This window comes from Protopterus annectens, chromosome 6.part1 (genome assembly GCF_019279795.1).
Source record: "Protopterus annectens isolate FY-2018-M chromosome 6.part1, PAN1.0, whole genome shotgun sequence".
NCBI classification, from domain to species: domain Eukaryota; kingdom Metazoa; phylum Chordata; order Ceratodontiformes; family Protopteridae; genus Protopterus; species Protopterus annectens.
The window spans coordinates 437469113-437485216 of record NC_056738.1 but is presented as its reverse complement, the minus strand read 5'-3'; the positions used below and the strand labels follow the sequence as shown (position 1 = coordinate 437485216).

At 37.9% G+C, this 16104-nt stretch overlaps 1 protein-coding gene across 1 annotated transcript in view; it reads left to right on the top strand.

The window, feature by feature from the left end:
* The window catches only part of LOC122805616 (tubulin alpha-1A chain-like), a 37904-nt gene that overhangs the window by 18796 nt on the left and 3004 nt on the right, over nucleotides 1-16104 (top strand). The gene's annotated exons all lie outside the window — the stretch shown is intronic.

Sequence of the window (16104 nt, the reverse complement as noted above, 5' to 3'; positions counted from 1 at the left end):
CATGCTGGGGACTCCCCAAATGATGGAGGAAGAAATGAATTCAGACTAGAAGGGGCAGTTGATGGTCAAAAGGCGCAGAAGAAAAAAATTACCTTAAAAAAATTTGTAGCTGTGATGTATTTCAAATGTTATGCCTCTCAGTCTGTGGGTAGTATACATGAAGTATAGGTTTTCATCTCCGATGTTTTGTGTTCTGTTCTTAATTTGCCATTCAAGGATAATAACTGTCAAAGATCTTCAGTTTATATTTAGTGGGTCATAAGCATCACTATGCTACCTTGTTTCTTATGAACATCGATCAGAGTGCTGCCCTCACTCAGAAGTGGTCCTGTAGATATATAAAATGGTGTAAAGTCTGAAAACTTGAAAGTCCTACTAGACATATTGCCATGCTGCTGGACTGAATGGGTGTCACATTGCAGCTCGGCAGACATTAAGGAGTATGCCTGTGACTGCATTTGTCTTATTTGAAAAGCTTTGTGTCACTAGTACACACTACACATACAGACACCCCCACTGCAGCTCATTACAGTGAATAGATGAGATGAGATGAGATGAGATGAAAGACTCAGTGCAGCCAAGTACAGAGTAAAAATTTGCAAAAGAGAAAGACTGGTTAGTGTATGGCAGGGTGAATGGAAATTAATATTACAAGGTTTACTAGTAGTTAATTTTACCAGTACATGAAAAGGATAAAAGAAAGTTCTTTTGAAAATTATAGAGGCCAATTTAGGCACCATGAAAGGTGACAGTTTTGTTTTACAAAGCTAATAATTCAACATAGGCTGCCTTACTATGTGGCACCCCTTGCAGAGGTCAATCTATCACCATCATCTTTAATGTGTGTGTGTGTGTGTGTGTGTGTGTGTGTGTGTGTGTGTGTGTGTGTGTGTGTGTGTGTGTGTGCATATATATATATATATATATATATATATATATATATATATATATATATATGGTTCCCTATCAGAAGCCTGAAACACTATAAGCCTGAAAATCAAAATCCTGAAAACTAAAGCCTGAAAATTCAAAATCCCGAAAACCCAAAATCCTGAAACTCAAAATCCTGAAAACACAAATAATGCTAATATTTCACTATAAAGACACTAATATCTACCAACTGACCCTGACCCTAACGCTAACCCTAAGGTCCGTCACTATCGCACACTCACCTGACCCGCGCCCTAAGTCTACCTCACTGAAACGCACGCTAACGCCAATATTTGTCACTATTGCATACATGCCTAACCTGCCTAACCCTAACCCACTTAAACCGCCTAACCCTAACATAAAACCAATCAAGACACTTACCTGAACCCAACGCATGACCTAACACCACAGGGCTAACAATAGCAAAGCCACAATGACGTCAGTATGTCCATTTTGTGTTTTCAGGATTTTGAGTTTCAGGATTTTGGGTTTTCAGGATTTTGAATTTTCAGGCTTTAGTTTTCAGGATTTTAATTTTCAGGCTTATAGTGTTTCAGGCTTCTGATAGGGAACCATATATATATATATATATATATATATATATATATATATATATATATATATATATATATAATGAATTTGCTTCATTACAAATGATGATATTGAATATCCAGTATTCAAAGCTATCCTATTTATTTTGTTTATTTCAGTTTTGCTATAGAAGACTCAGTGAGACATTGGGTCCTTTTCAGGGCAAAATGTGATGCACAAGCTTGTGAAAGACTAGTCCATAGCATTGTGCATTAAAACCTGGGCTGACATCCTAGGTACAATTGTATGCTGTAGTCACAGACCACATGTCTGTTTTTTAGCTGTGAGATGTGAAAGCAACAAAGTTAAGTGACTTATTTAAGATCACATTGCATTGCATTACATTTGTTTGATGGCTGAAGGAGACAGTAAGCCAGTATTATCCCTCCTTATAGTGCAGTTAACATTCACATGTCATCCATCCGTAACCTTACCCTCACACTTTCTCCACTTCTTTCATACTTTCCTGAATGACTTAGTGGATTGCCTTTCCATCACCCATTTCAATAGTCAAGTCAGTGGGTCCACAACTGTCCTTACAGCATTTTTGAGATCCAAGGAGTAGCAAGTTCCTTTGATCTGCTCCATGTGCCCCTCTTCCTCATTCTGCCCTTTTTTTTTATTTTTTTTCTTTTAGATACTTATTTAAGTTTATTTACAGGGTAGTACACTGGCCTTAGTGGATCAGTTGCAGACAGAGCCCAGGTGAATAAAATCACAATGGTAAAAAATAGATACATTAAGTAATAGTATATAAATGAAAGAAACAATTATGAGATTTACAAGTAAAAGACTATATGATAAGATGGTTAGACATAATATAAATCAATGAAGTGTTGCATCTTAGAACCTTTGTAAAGCTGCACTTACAGAAAAAATTATATATACAGCTTTTAATAAATAAATTAGCAGTAACCCAAGTGAGGTGGAAATGTAGGTTATGAAGTATAAGGTAGGTGTGGAAGTGAATGTTGTATAGGTGCTATGCTGTGTCAGAGAACACTTACATTTACCCACATTACACAGGTGAAGTGTGAGTTCAGTTCTAAAGTCAGCATAAGTCGTGAGTTTTTTTAGGGAGTTGCAAAGTGATTCAGATTAGTTTAGGTTCAAATGTGGAAAATACATGGTTAGTGCAATGTCATTTGGTTAGTAATGGATAAAGATTGTAGGTAGCCAATGAGAGATCTCTGAGGTTGTATGAAGAGATGTTTGAAAAACATTTCTATACAAATGGTGAAGATGCTTCAGAGGTTAGAGTTTTGCAGAGTAATGAACTGAGTAGAAAATCTGCTGTTTGATCTGAAAACATTTGGCTTTTCAATGTGTCATTCAGTGGTGTTGTTTAGCTAGAGAGAGTTGGTAATCAAATGACTTATTTTACTAAAGATGGTTTGTTATATTTTATGAGGCTGTGGCTGTTATGGGTAGCCAGTATCAAGTTACGTGGGCAGGATTCCATACTTATAATGGTTCTTGCTGGGACTGTTAGATAAAAAGAGATTCTTCTCGCCTAGAGAAGTACAAAGTTGATTCTTTTTTTTTTTTTTTTTTTTTTTTTTTAATGTGGTAATGGAAGTTAGAAGTTTGATCTATCCAAACTCCAATGTACTTGAAGACGGAATTGGTTTCAACTGGGGATTTGTTTTGCTCCATAAAATCTAAGGTTTGAGCAGCTTTGGATAACATTTTGATTGTCCTGAAAAGCACAGATTCCATTTTGGATGGGTTCAGTAATAGTCTGTGTTGGAGAAGTCATTTATTAATGGAGTGGAGGTTGTTTTGAAACTGAGTCTGAATATGTCAGTGAGAGTAGCTGGATTTGAAGATAGCCATGTTATTAGCATATAGAATAATTGAGGGTATGTTGTATAGAAATTTATTGATAAATATGGAACAGAGTAAGGCAGTAAGAATGAAACCTTGAGGTACACCTTTATGTAGAAGGACTGCATCTGAGACAGCGTGTCCTATTTTTTTATTGTAGAGTCAATTTTAAAAAAAGCCTTTGAATCAAGATAGCGTACCTACACAAATTCAGTCAGTTTTTCAAGTAGTAAAGCATGGTCTGTGAGGTTGAAGGCGTTTGTAAGGTCAACAAAGACTTGCCCTAGAAGGTTGCCTTAATTAGGAGTAAGCTGAATTTTGTCTGTAAGGGTCAATAGAGTAATCATTCATGGTGCTTTTTTAGAGAGAAGTTTGTATTTTTGAATAAAAGCATAAAAGCAGAAATCTGGTGGATTATTTTTTCAAGACGTTTTCCTAATGTAGTATTTAGGAAAGAGATTTTTGCTTGTTGTTATTTCTAGAGAGGTTTATTTAAGGCTGCTTTCCAAATGTCTGGCATGATATTTTTTGATAGACAGAGGTTGTGGGTGCACAAGGTGGATGGTAAGGAGATGTTTGCAGAGCAGGGTGAACCAAGGACTGAGGTTATACAAATTTGGTGGAGAATCAGTAGAGATGAGGTTACATTGTGTTTCTATGTCTTTGACAATGGGGATTCTGGTGGCTGAGGAGGAATTCTAGGATGGAAGCTGGAACTTGGAGAATGTTGCTGAATTCATTGGGGGGGCATCTGCGCTGGAGAGTTTGTAATCTGAGCAATGGAGGAAATTGGAGAAACTGTTGTCATGATAATTGTGTCCATTAAATAATTAACCTCATTCCAGAAGTGCTTTGGTTTACAATGGTGGGAGTATTGCTCAGGTCTGGAATAACTGCTTTTTTTGTCTGTGTACAGGTTGTTTGGCCACGTAACACAGGTGATAAAGGTAGATCTGAATTGTAAGTTAAGTGTTCTATTTCCATTTTTTGCTAGGATTCATTCCTTATTTGCAGGAGATGCTTAAGACCTTTAATCAACTAGTCATTTTTGTATGGTTTTAGTATTTATTTTACTTTGGAGAAAGAATTTCCTCTGTAGAAGGAGAAGAGTTTGGGTTAGGTTCATGGTAGCATGACTGAGAACTTGGGTGGAAAGGTGCTGTTTTAATTTTTGAGATACTGTTGTTGGATTTGGCATAATGTGGCTAACTTTGGTGCTGGCATAAGCTGGCTTAAGCTATTGATTGTTAATTTTAAAAGTGATGGGGAAGTAATGACTGAAGACTAGAGGATGTATGATAAGCTTGGAGATAGTAAAAGGCTTTTTTGTCATGACTAGATCAAGGAGAGAGTGTCTTAATGAGTGCATCTTTGCATGAGTAGGCTTGGAGGTCATTTGGAATAGATTTAGATTAGCCAGGAATTCTGCCATATCAGTGGTGTGATGCCCAATAAATTAAAGTCTCCTAGAATGATAATAGTGTTTTGGGGGGACAGTAGTCCTAATATTGTATAGTAAGGATTTGAATGTGGGAAGGGCAGATGCAACTAGGAGAGGCTTATTTTTAGGGGAGGTGTATTTAACGACTATACAGTTTGGTTCAGTCTTGCAAAGTGTTGGCTTTGGCTATGGTTATGGGATTAAAGTCAGATTTAAGCAGTAGAAAAGGTCCTTCTCCTCCCTATTTAGATCCTGGTCTGGAGTCACATAGTTGGCTGGAGGTAGGCAATATGGATTGGAAGTTGGGAGAGTCAACCTTAAGGCATGATTCAGTGACTGCATATGTGCCTGCAAGTGATAAATGAACTTCTTTGGTTGAGTTTAGTTTTGATTCTCTGGGCATTTATAAGTGAGCAAGGGATGCTCTCTTTTATTGTTAGGTGATTCAAAATGGTATTAAGGGTGTTCTCCCTTGCTCATTTCCATATTGCCTTTTAACAGGATGACCTCTTCGCCTCTCCCTGGCATGCCCTTGTGTACTCATATCATGCTCTTTACCTCATTTCTTCTGATCTTTAGTTAGAAAAGCATCTGCTCCTCCACTTCGTAATCCTACCCTTTCTTCTTCAATGCACAAGCCTTTCTCGTGACATTTCCCTGGATTCTTTTCAGAAGACTGAGGTATACTTCCACATAATGCCTCCAGATCTTATTTAAGGTATATCCTGGCCAGTGTCCTGGTGGAGTGGAACTGTCCAAGAGCCCATTATGGGTTGCTGTCTTTAAAATTACTGTATTTTAGGAAAGCAACCAGACTTTCCCTCAGCATTCTGTCTGATTTCCCTGCTAACAGACCTGCAGTTCCCTTCATGTTTCTGATCTCCCTGCCAGTGTTGCTCAGCCAGTATGAATATGTATCCCCCTTCCACATTTCTGTTGTATACCTAAAGAGATATTTCACTTTTTCAGTTTGAAGCCTTTGTTGCCATTTTGTTAGCCTTTTTATACTTTGCTTCCTCCATCTACACACCCCATTCTTTTGCCTTTTGTATGCCTTATCTTTAGATGTAATAACTAGCATTGCATTTGTATGTAGCTACTTTGGCCTTCTGTTCTTTTTAAATACTTAATGTCCTCATCAAATCCTTTTCCATATCCCAGAGTACTCCATTAATGATCCATTGCTTCATTGCTTCAGCAAATTTAACCCATTAGTTTGCTCCCTGTCTCTCATTCATCATTTACCTTCACTCACAGCTCAGCATAACCCAATCTCCTAAAATCCTGTACTATTTATTGCATTTGCCTTTGTATTCTTGTCATTCATATAAACCGCTGTTGGATTCTACATCTGCACACAATCAAGAATGGCTTTGCATTGGTTAGGGCAACATCCAAAATGATGTCCTTTCTGTTACAGTTGTGCATAAAAGACAAGGCATACTTAATTCACAATACCTCTGAAATTTACGGAAATGGAATAAAAAGAAAGAAGGAAGACTTTTGATACAGCACTTTTAATGTGTACATTCTTTTATGAAAACAGCAGCTGTTTTAAATACTAATGGTTGAATAGATACAGGTCATAAGTATCAGCATAAGTCAGTTGTTTTCAACACAACTGTCATACTGTCTGAGAAAAATTGTTTATGATAATGTTCTTTTGTTGATATAATCAAATCCAAAGCGCCACCCCCAAATGTTAGGAGACACAGTTGGCACTGCAGAAAAGCTGCCATTTGGGCCACGCAGACAATATCAGTAATCATTCAAGCAACTTTGATTGTGACCATGCTGCTTAATTGATAGTCATGGTCTTTGTGTTAGGGACTGCAGCAATTATCTAGTTTACTTTTTTCAGATATTTGCTACAGTTTAGCAAAGATTTTTGATAATACAAAGAGGTGTAGGTTCATAGGTATGTATGACCACTAGGGCCCTTATAAGCATAGCAGTGCAACCTAAATGTGACCCACAAATTTGATTTATATAGCTGGTGATTTACTGTCTGCCTCTGTCCAGCACAGATGTAGCAGCCAGACAAGCATCTTGAGGCCTCCTATGTCTTTGTTGATAATTTATATGATAATTCTGTCCATGGCTTTACAAATCAGACTAGTCAGATTAATTGGTATGTAGTTTCCAGGATCTGTTGGAAGTCCTCTCTTATGGCGGTGACTGTCGCAATTCTCCATTCAAGTGGCACAAAGCCTGTTTTAAGAATATAGTTAAATAAAGAATCCATGTGTCCTGATAAGTCATATTTTAGATTATTCAGGAGGCATCCTGGGATGTAATTCGGGCCCATTGAGTACATGATCTTGGCTTTAGTGAGTGCAGCCAGCACATGCTCCCTAGTTACAGTGGAGAGGTTATGTTTTAGGGTGTTTTTGAGGGGAGGGTTTGGGGTGAGAAGTGGGTAAAGCTGAAACTATATTTGTCTACTTATAGGTTCACTATAGCACCAGGTACAGCGAATATGGCACCATTACCCACCAGTTCAGTACATTGCTGTGTGTGGCCCTTGAGTTTTCTAACATAGTTGTAGAAGGCCTTATGCTTATCTTTCACCTGGAAGGCTATCTTAGTCTCAAAGTTGGCTTTGCTTGACCTAATTAGCCATCTTAATTGCCTATTTACTTCGATGAGAAAGTTTCTGTCTTTATGGGAATTAATCTTCTTGATTTTTTATGCTATATTTTTTTCCTTTTGTTGTATATCCTATTTAATTTGGGATGCCACCAGGGCAGTTTATTCCTAGGGTTACTCCTGGGCTTACTTCTGGTAGATACAACAGCCTCTGTGCAGCCATTGACATGGTTTTACAGAGTTTCAGAGAACAATTCAGTACAGGCTGCTGTATTCTCTGGGTTTGCAGGGGCACTGGATTTTGACAAACTATTACTTAATAAAAGGCAATTTGCTTTGGAATAATTCCTAACTGTCATTGGTTGTAATGGGATTATGAAATTGATCTTGATTTGAAGGAGAAAGCTTTATGGGTGGACCTTATCAGGGAGGATGAGACATTGGGGGATTGTTTTCTCCCATATTTGTGAGCATGAGGTCCAGTATGTTGGAGCCTGCAGTGAGAGTATTCACTATTTGGTGAAGGTTATTTATATTTACAAAGTCCAGGAATCTATGTGCCTGTAGAGTTAAGGTCATGCAGGATTCCCAGTCTATAAAGGGTTAATTCAAGTCTCCCATGTTAGGTTTGATGATAAGTGTCCCCAGTAGGTCCAAATATGCATTGTGAGCTTTTTGGGACATAGAGGTTGGCCTATATTTGGCTAGGATATGGTACAGGATTTTGTCTATGATGATCTGCACATGGAGGAACTCCAAAACTTCATCCTGTTTGACCACCCTAAAGGTATGTTTGTTATTGATGTATATTGAGACAACTCAACAATCATGAGCGGACAGGTGATCCGCTGTGGCGACCCCTAACTGGGAAAAGCCGAAAGAAGAAGAAGTTACTGCAAACTAATAAGGGCACTTTATTGGAGCAGCGTATGCTAAACAGTACTAAATTTTAGTAACGTTAATGTTTATACTATACTGAATTGTACTAAATCTGTAGGTATTGCCACTTGACTCCCAACTAGCTGAATGCAGATTAGGACTCCAAGCTTTGCTGAGCTCCTGGAAATGAGCAAGAGGCAACATTTAGTGAAGGAGATTTACTAAAGAGCAATACTAGTTTGCTGGGTAGGCACTCAGTGTCATGAATCTATAGAAAGCAATGGGAGGTAAGAGTACATAAATAGCTTATACAACAACCAATAACTATGAAAGAAGGACAGGGGGGACTTTGGAAATCAGATTATCATAACGGGTGGAGGCTTGAGACACAGCCTTATAAAACAACAGCAGCAAAAGGCTAGGAGGTTGTTGAGTAGAACAAGCAGACTATCTAAAGAGGCATCCAATTAAATAAAGGCTATATTGGGATTCTTTGAGAAAATTTAGCTCAATGTGTTAGAGGGTAATGGAGCAGACACAGAATGCAACTCTAATCAGGTAGTGTAGAATAAGGAAGAAACACAGTCTTCCCACAACTTCTAATTAAACTACAAGACTAAGGTCCCAGAACATGCTAAAAATGCAAACTGATGTAACAGAGCTGAAAAGTACAAAGTAGTATTACCTCACAGGTCACTATAAGTGTAACTCAAATATTTAAGCAGAATTGAAATAATTAAATAATTTAATTCTCTTTCCTTTTTTTTTGAAAAGCTGGTTATTCACAGTTCCACACCTCTCCAAGTCTTGGATAAAAGACACTGAGTGAGTTAGCTCTGTGCTGAAAATAGGAGGCTAGCTAGAGAACTATCCAATCAAATAAAGGCAATATTGGAGGGTTTTCAGAAACTTTAGCATACTGTGTTAGTGGAGGATAGAGCAGACACAGAATGCAACTTTAAGCAGGTAAAAAATAAGCAGAACATAAAAGCACTGAAGCACAAACAGGAGCAGAGACATTTCTCCCACTATTGACCTTCTACTACAGGCAAGGAACCAGACTACAGTAAACTGTCAGTCATCCGGCATGCATGGGGATTGGTAGATGCTGGATAACTGTAGTTTCTAGGTTGCTTGAGAGTTACTATTAAAAATGGGCCTGACTAATACTGTACTCTATACTATTGTTTGGTATCACTTGTTCTCAAGTTGGGGAGAGTGGGAATGTATTCCTATTTTCCTTTTTAAAACTCTAAAACTCTAAAACCGTAAGGTATGGTTCTGCAGGATGAAAACAACGTGATACCCTTGAAAATGATACTGTATTTCTTCAATATTTTTTGCTGGTTGCTTGAGTTCTGGTTATCTGATAATTTACTGTATGCAGAAATTTACCAGTAATGCTGTTTATGGAAAAGGTGCAATAATAAGTGACTAAGGCTCAAAATCTGGCAGTAGTACACAGTTCTGCCACAACTGTGAATTAAATAATTTCATGTACTTTTAAGTGTTTAAATTTGGGAGGATTTTAGTTCTCAGCAATACATAAGTGCTGGTATTTATAGACACTTCTGCAACACTTGGCTATAAATACTCACAACCTGTGTTAGCATCAGTAATTTACCCACCAAAAGGATCAGTGTTCAAAACAGCTTAAATAAGCCAAAACTTAGTGGGCTTTTAGTTCAGATATGTAAACTAATAATTACCTAATTTTTTTGTTTATTTATTTATTTATGTATTCATGTTTTGTTAACCAGGCTAATCCTACTGGACAATGTCCATTTTTAAGAGGTGACCCAAGGAGGAAATGTCCAAAATAATACAGTAAAAGAAAAGAACATGATATAAACTTAACTCATTGCAACTCTTAAAGATATACCCTGCCAGGAGTGAATACGACTTAACACTGGCAGTAGCCATTTCCCATACATAGACAGCTGTACCACAGTGATTCTACACCATCTGCGGAATCTCCACAGTGGCATCTACCCACAGCTTACTGCAAATATTAATGAGGCATTCTAGTGGAATGGCGTATAATAATGACTCATGCTCTGCCATGGAAATGCCTGAGGTAAATGATTTACCTAGGCAAGCAGTTCATAGAACTTCTTTGCTGGGTAAATCAATTTGGCAAGGCTTGTTATTTACCTTAGCCATATGTTCACATTGACCCATTACTTTCAAGTCGAGAGACTGAGTTAAAGGTAAGTGTCAGGGAGTTTAGTGGAGTGAGAGGTGGTTGTAGGGTGTGTGTGTGTGTGTGTGTGTGTGTGTGTGTGTGTGTGTGTGTGTGTGTGTGTGTGTGTGTGTGTGTGTGTGTGTGTGTGTTTAAAGAAAACAAGCTCACAGATAGCCTGAAATGAAAAGCTTGCATTTTTGCTGTTGACACAAACATATACAACAGGGCTCATGAAAATGAAGACATTGAAAGGACAAGATGCTACAAAATTTGAGAATTAGCCTACAATAAGGTAGCTATAATTCAAGGAACAATACATAAACTAATGTATCCAGTAAGCAAAAATCATGGTGGTGATGATGGCGAGAGTGTAACAAAAGGAATCCATAAGCAGTCACATCACATATCCTAAAGATAAAGGAATCAGTGTAAGAATACAGCAAGAAATGTTGGTAGCACATTGAGGTGTACAAGAAGAAGGAATAGCAGTACCAAATGAGAAGATATTATCCTTATGTGAATAGACTATTGGAAGACGTAATCAGTGTTTAACAGACTTCACAGAGGCAGTTCAGATAAGAGCTTCACTAAAAATCCACATAAAAAAGTTAACATGAAGTATTGACCAAAGTAGGATGAAAAGAAATGTGACAAAAATGTTTAGAGTGTAAGTGGTACCATATTTCAGAAGAAAAGATGTTGATGAACAAGGTGACAGTTTGAATGAAAAAGGTTTTTTAATGGGTGTCTACTCTTGGTAAGATATGAGGAAGTAGTATTTCACAAAAATAGGTTGTACATGAATGGGACAGCTTTTTGAAAAATAAGTCAAAAGTAGTGCATGAGTTTATGAATGCATGAGGATGTCATCACAATGTTAATGTTAAGAGGTTGGGAGGGCAAATATGTTAGTAAGCTGTTAACATAGGTATGAACACACTGATTTTGAAAAACTAGAAATAATAAATTAAAATGGCTAAATGTCAATTCTGAAAAAGCAGAATCCATGAAAACAGTGTCTTTGAATATTTCTTCACTAACTGTCATTCAACAAACGCAAAAAAGTAATTTCTCAAAATAAAAAATTTAGTCCTGAAACTACTTTTGTGAAGGACACACCCCATACCAGCAGATGTGCCTCTGCAGCCTCAATGTAATGCAACTAACTGAGGTTTTGGCTTGTTTGAGATAAAAAACAAAGTTTCTCTATCCCAAAAACTCAGAAGTATGACATTTCCTGGCTTGACACGATCCCAGTCAGTGAAAATATCTCCCCTTGCAAGGATCCTTGACACATATGATACTACCAAAATAGCTCATCTAGTCAAGAAGAGAGCCTCTCCATGCAGAGATGAGGTTTTTACCAAAAATGCCTTATTCCACCAAGTCTAAAACTTTAAGAATGACAACCTTTCACATTCATGCAGGTATTTTTTTTTTCTTAAATGCCACCTAGTGATAAAAGATCATGTGTAAGTAGAAGTGTTTAAAATTGTTAGACCATTCATAAATTGTAGAAGGAAGAGGATATTAGTAGGTTACTCCCAAATGAGTCATCTTTTTACAGGTTGCTGGTAGTAAAATAAGTCACTTCGGTATTAAAATATTAAATTATTAAAATGTTCCTTTTTACATAGTTTGAGCTAGTACACTAAGAAATATATGTATTCTAAGCAAAGCCATTCTGTTTAGTGAAAGCCATTTATTCAGTCTAACCTATGTTACTGTCTCTGCTGCAGGAGGATGGAGCCCTGAATATATAGTTTAGCTGACCAAAGTTTGATTAGTGGCTTATGTACTGGTGGAGCAACCTGTGATGGCTGTAAGTGAATGGCTGACACTAATTCACTCATCCTGGGGGCAGGGAGGGGGGACTTGCCACTGTTTAACTGCTAAGAAGTAGAGACCAAGTGATGTAACAGCAGGAATAATTAAAGGTGGGGAAATCAGACTACCAATCAAAGTATAAGTGCTATAACTTGAAATTTAGTGTGGGTCTGTGGAAGCGCGTGCAGGCGCACACACACAAGCACGAACACACACAACATGCATGTAGACACATTAGATCAGCCTGAAAAATATATAGTAATGTGTTTACCTTTCTTAAACCTGTCTGCCATGTTTCCGTCTTTCATGCAGTTGTGAGTCTAGGAGGATACTGTGTTTAGGTCCCAGTAAAGTGGTAAAACATGAAAAATCTTAGCAGCTTAGTAAATCAAATGTACAACTAATGTAGTGACATATCATTTTGAAGATCTTATATATATATATATATATATATATATATATATATATATATATATATATATATATATATACCTCTAAACCTCTTAGCTCAAGAAATCTGGATAAAGCCTAAAATAACGGATGGACAAAGGCTCAAAAATAGGGACAGATTTTAAATATTGTTTTTATAAAATTAGAAAGTTGCTAAAATGACAAGATTTCAGTTTGCAAGCATCTTCTAAAGGATATGAAGTCTGAAACTCAAATTATGTCATTGTGTAGGGACTTCTATCTCAGTGATTTTTCAGCAGACCACAACTTTTATAAGGAACTGACCAAACAATGAGATAAAAATCTGGATATTCTTCAAAAATCTGGACAATTTGAGAGGTATGCCTGTCAGTAAAATATTGTCAATATACACTCTTGATAGCTCCATTTTGTCTGTGAGAAAGCTTGCCAGAAAATGGTATTTAAAATAATAATAGAAAGTTGGAATGCAGTCTTCTCTGTGCTGCAAATTGTATCATCAGCAGTTTTCATAATGTTTCTGCACACAAATTCTTCACATCTTAAATAGATAAAAAAAGACCATCTCATGCATATAATATTAGACAACCGTAAAGATATAGGTGTTGCTTCTTGATTAACATGGTGACACAAATGAAGCATGCAAGGTGAAAAAGGGAAACTGTTAACCTGTAATGAGAATTGCAACAGAAAGGTAGCCTGCAAATACAAACTGACGTTTAACTTACATACCCATTGTGTTCACAGACAGTGTGCTCAAAGAAATGTATTTCACAGCACTGTCCTTCACTCTCTTTCAGAGCTGCAAATAATACTAACGTAGGAGCTCTAGAGGCACTCAGATTACAGTGCTATGGACCTGAGAAGGAAGCAAAGGCAGGAGAATTATGTATTACATATATGGCAAATGGATACTCATGCTGTCATTGGTCAGTATAGACCAAATGATACCATGTGTTTTTGCTGCCAGATTTGAAGGTTGAAGGGATAGTCATTTAATACCTATAACAAAATAATGTAATTTATTAGATCAAATTCTGCCTCCTTCCTGTTTTTATATTTGTGGCCCTAATTATAGCACTAGTAGAAGGCATGATAGATGGCAAGAGTGAGGAGAAGAATAAACGTCTGGGAAGTTTCATTGCACTGGACTTTGAAAGTGAAAACACACATATTTTGTCTTGTGAAACCCTTATTTCATTCCAGCCAGTGATTACAGACAATAAAGTGAATCCACTTTCATCCCCTTCTAAACTGTTATCATTGTAGGAGCAGCTGAACAGGCCTTTTTATCTTGTGGCACAAAATGAGAGAGCTCAGATGGCTAAACAACACAAGAGTTATCTGACATCACACTCTGGTGGGTTCCAGTTATGGCTCCTGTAGTTGCTCTGTGCTGAGTTCAATGGGCAAAATAAACAGGGTTGCTGTCAGAAAAATATTATCCTTGAGTACAGCCTGAAAGGCTTAAAGAACAGCTGTCAGATAGATAGCTGTAACATAAATTTATATTTAGACAAAACTCACCTTATTTTGTCAGTTAAAGACTATGGGCCAGATTTATAAACATTCTGTGATGTGTACAGAGCTATGTAAATGCCATAGTAGGCTTTTTGTATTCAAGAAGCATCCCTACACAGTGCTGCATGGCCCTCCAATACAAAGAGGCGTAGCACCACAAAGGGCTAGCCTCACAGTCATGTGAAATACTAATGGGATATTCTGGGAAGAAGCATATGTTAAATAGCCATGTGTTTTCTCTCTGGAACTACCCCAGGAAGTCATCTACATGACCAAGCATTTGTTTTTCAGTCTGCTCAGCCATGTAGATCAACACATCCATTCTGACCATGTAGTAGTAATGAATTCAGCCAAGAGGCCATGTTCAACAGTGAACACAAACTTGGTTGGGGGAGGAAACCAATAGACACCTGAGCTTACTGTAAAAGTGCCATAACAGCACTAGAGTGAAAATGAGAATCATGGGTAGGGGGTACCACCAGACCCAAAGAAGAATAATGTGGAAAAGTGCTATCCTGACACTATCAATACTATGGGGACTGGAGGGGGATACACACTGTACAGTGCTGTGCTGACACCATCATTACAATGGGGAATGAAGGGGGATACACACTGTACAATGCTGTACTGGCATCAGCATTACTATGCAGACTGGAGAGGGATACACAATCTTTAGTTCTGTACTGGCACCACCATTACTAAGGGGATGGTGGGCTTACACTTGATGCTAGGGAAGAGTGCCATAAGGCACAAAATAGTACGACAGGGATGGGGAGGGGACACCTGTAACACTCTTAACTGCCATAATGGCACCAACCACAGTACAGGGATTGGAGGTCAGGGGAGGGCCATTAAACTACCAGGAAATATATAATTCCTGCAGTGGCACCAACATTACTATGGGGATCAAGGGGGTGGGGGAACCACTAGACACTGGAGATTAGACTGTAGAGTGCTATAACAAAGATAATATGGGGACAAGGACTGGGCATGGGAGGATACACTAGACTGCCGGAAATACTCTTAAAAGTGGCACGTTTGTTACTTCTGGGATCAAGGTGTGTAAACCACCAAATACTAGGGCTAACGCTTAAGTGTCATTTTGGCACCAGTGTTAGTATGGAGATTAGATGAGGTGGGGGAACCACTACACCACTAAAAATTATCTCTTTAAAGTGCTATAATAACTCCAACATTGTACTGTGGATCATGAGTGGGGGATACACAAGACAAAGAGGGCTGGACCTTATAAAGTGCTGCAATTGCACTGAAGTATTACAGAGGTGGGGGGACCATGGGAGGCTAGGGATAGATTCAGGGACTATAGTGTGTGTATGTGAATGAGAGAGTGACCAGAGGGGGAAATTTTACTGCCTACATGAACAGCAGGGTATTACCACAAAGTGCAGGCAAGCAATGATCTGCACTCCCAGCAGTACATGCAATTCAGGAAACATGGAAATTAGCCAATAATGAGGTCTAACTTTGATGGGGCTAACATATTCTTGAATCACATTTAGGCATGTCATGCTGGAAGGGCATTTCAAGGGTAAGCTGGGCCTTTAATGCATTCCTGGGTATGTTTCTCTTTCATTATTACTTACTGAGGTAACGTGTATGAAAATATTTGCTACTGTTTTTCTTTTCACATCTCTGTTCCTGAAATTATTACAGTGGCTGTGATCACAGTTACGTAGATGGAAAATGAATGTGTCACAGAGGAGTAAGACAGTACTGATAGCTGTTTAGAGAGAAAATTAAGCTAGGTGTTGGTTTCAAACTGAAAACAGTTTTCATTTTGTGGGGGGGGGGGGAGTGCAGAAGACTCATGGTGAGAAATTTATAACATTTTAAACTTGCTTTTCATGTAGTAGGCATATAATTT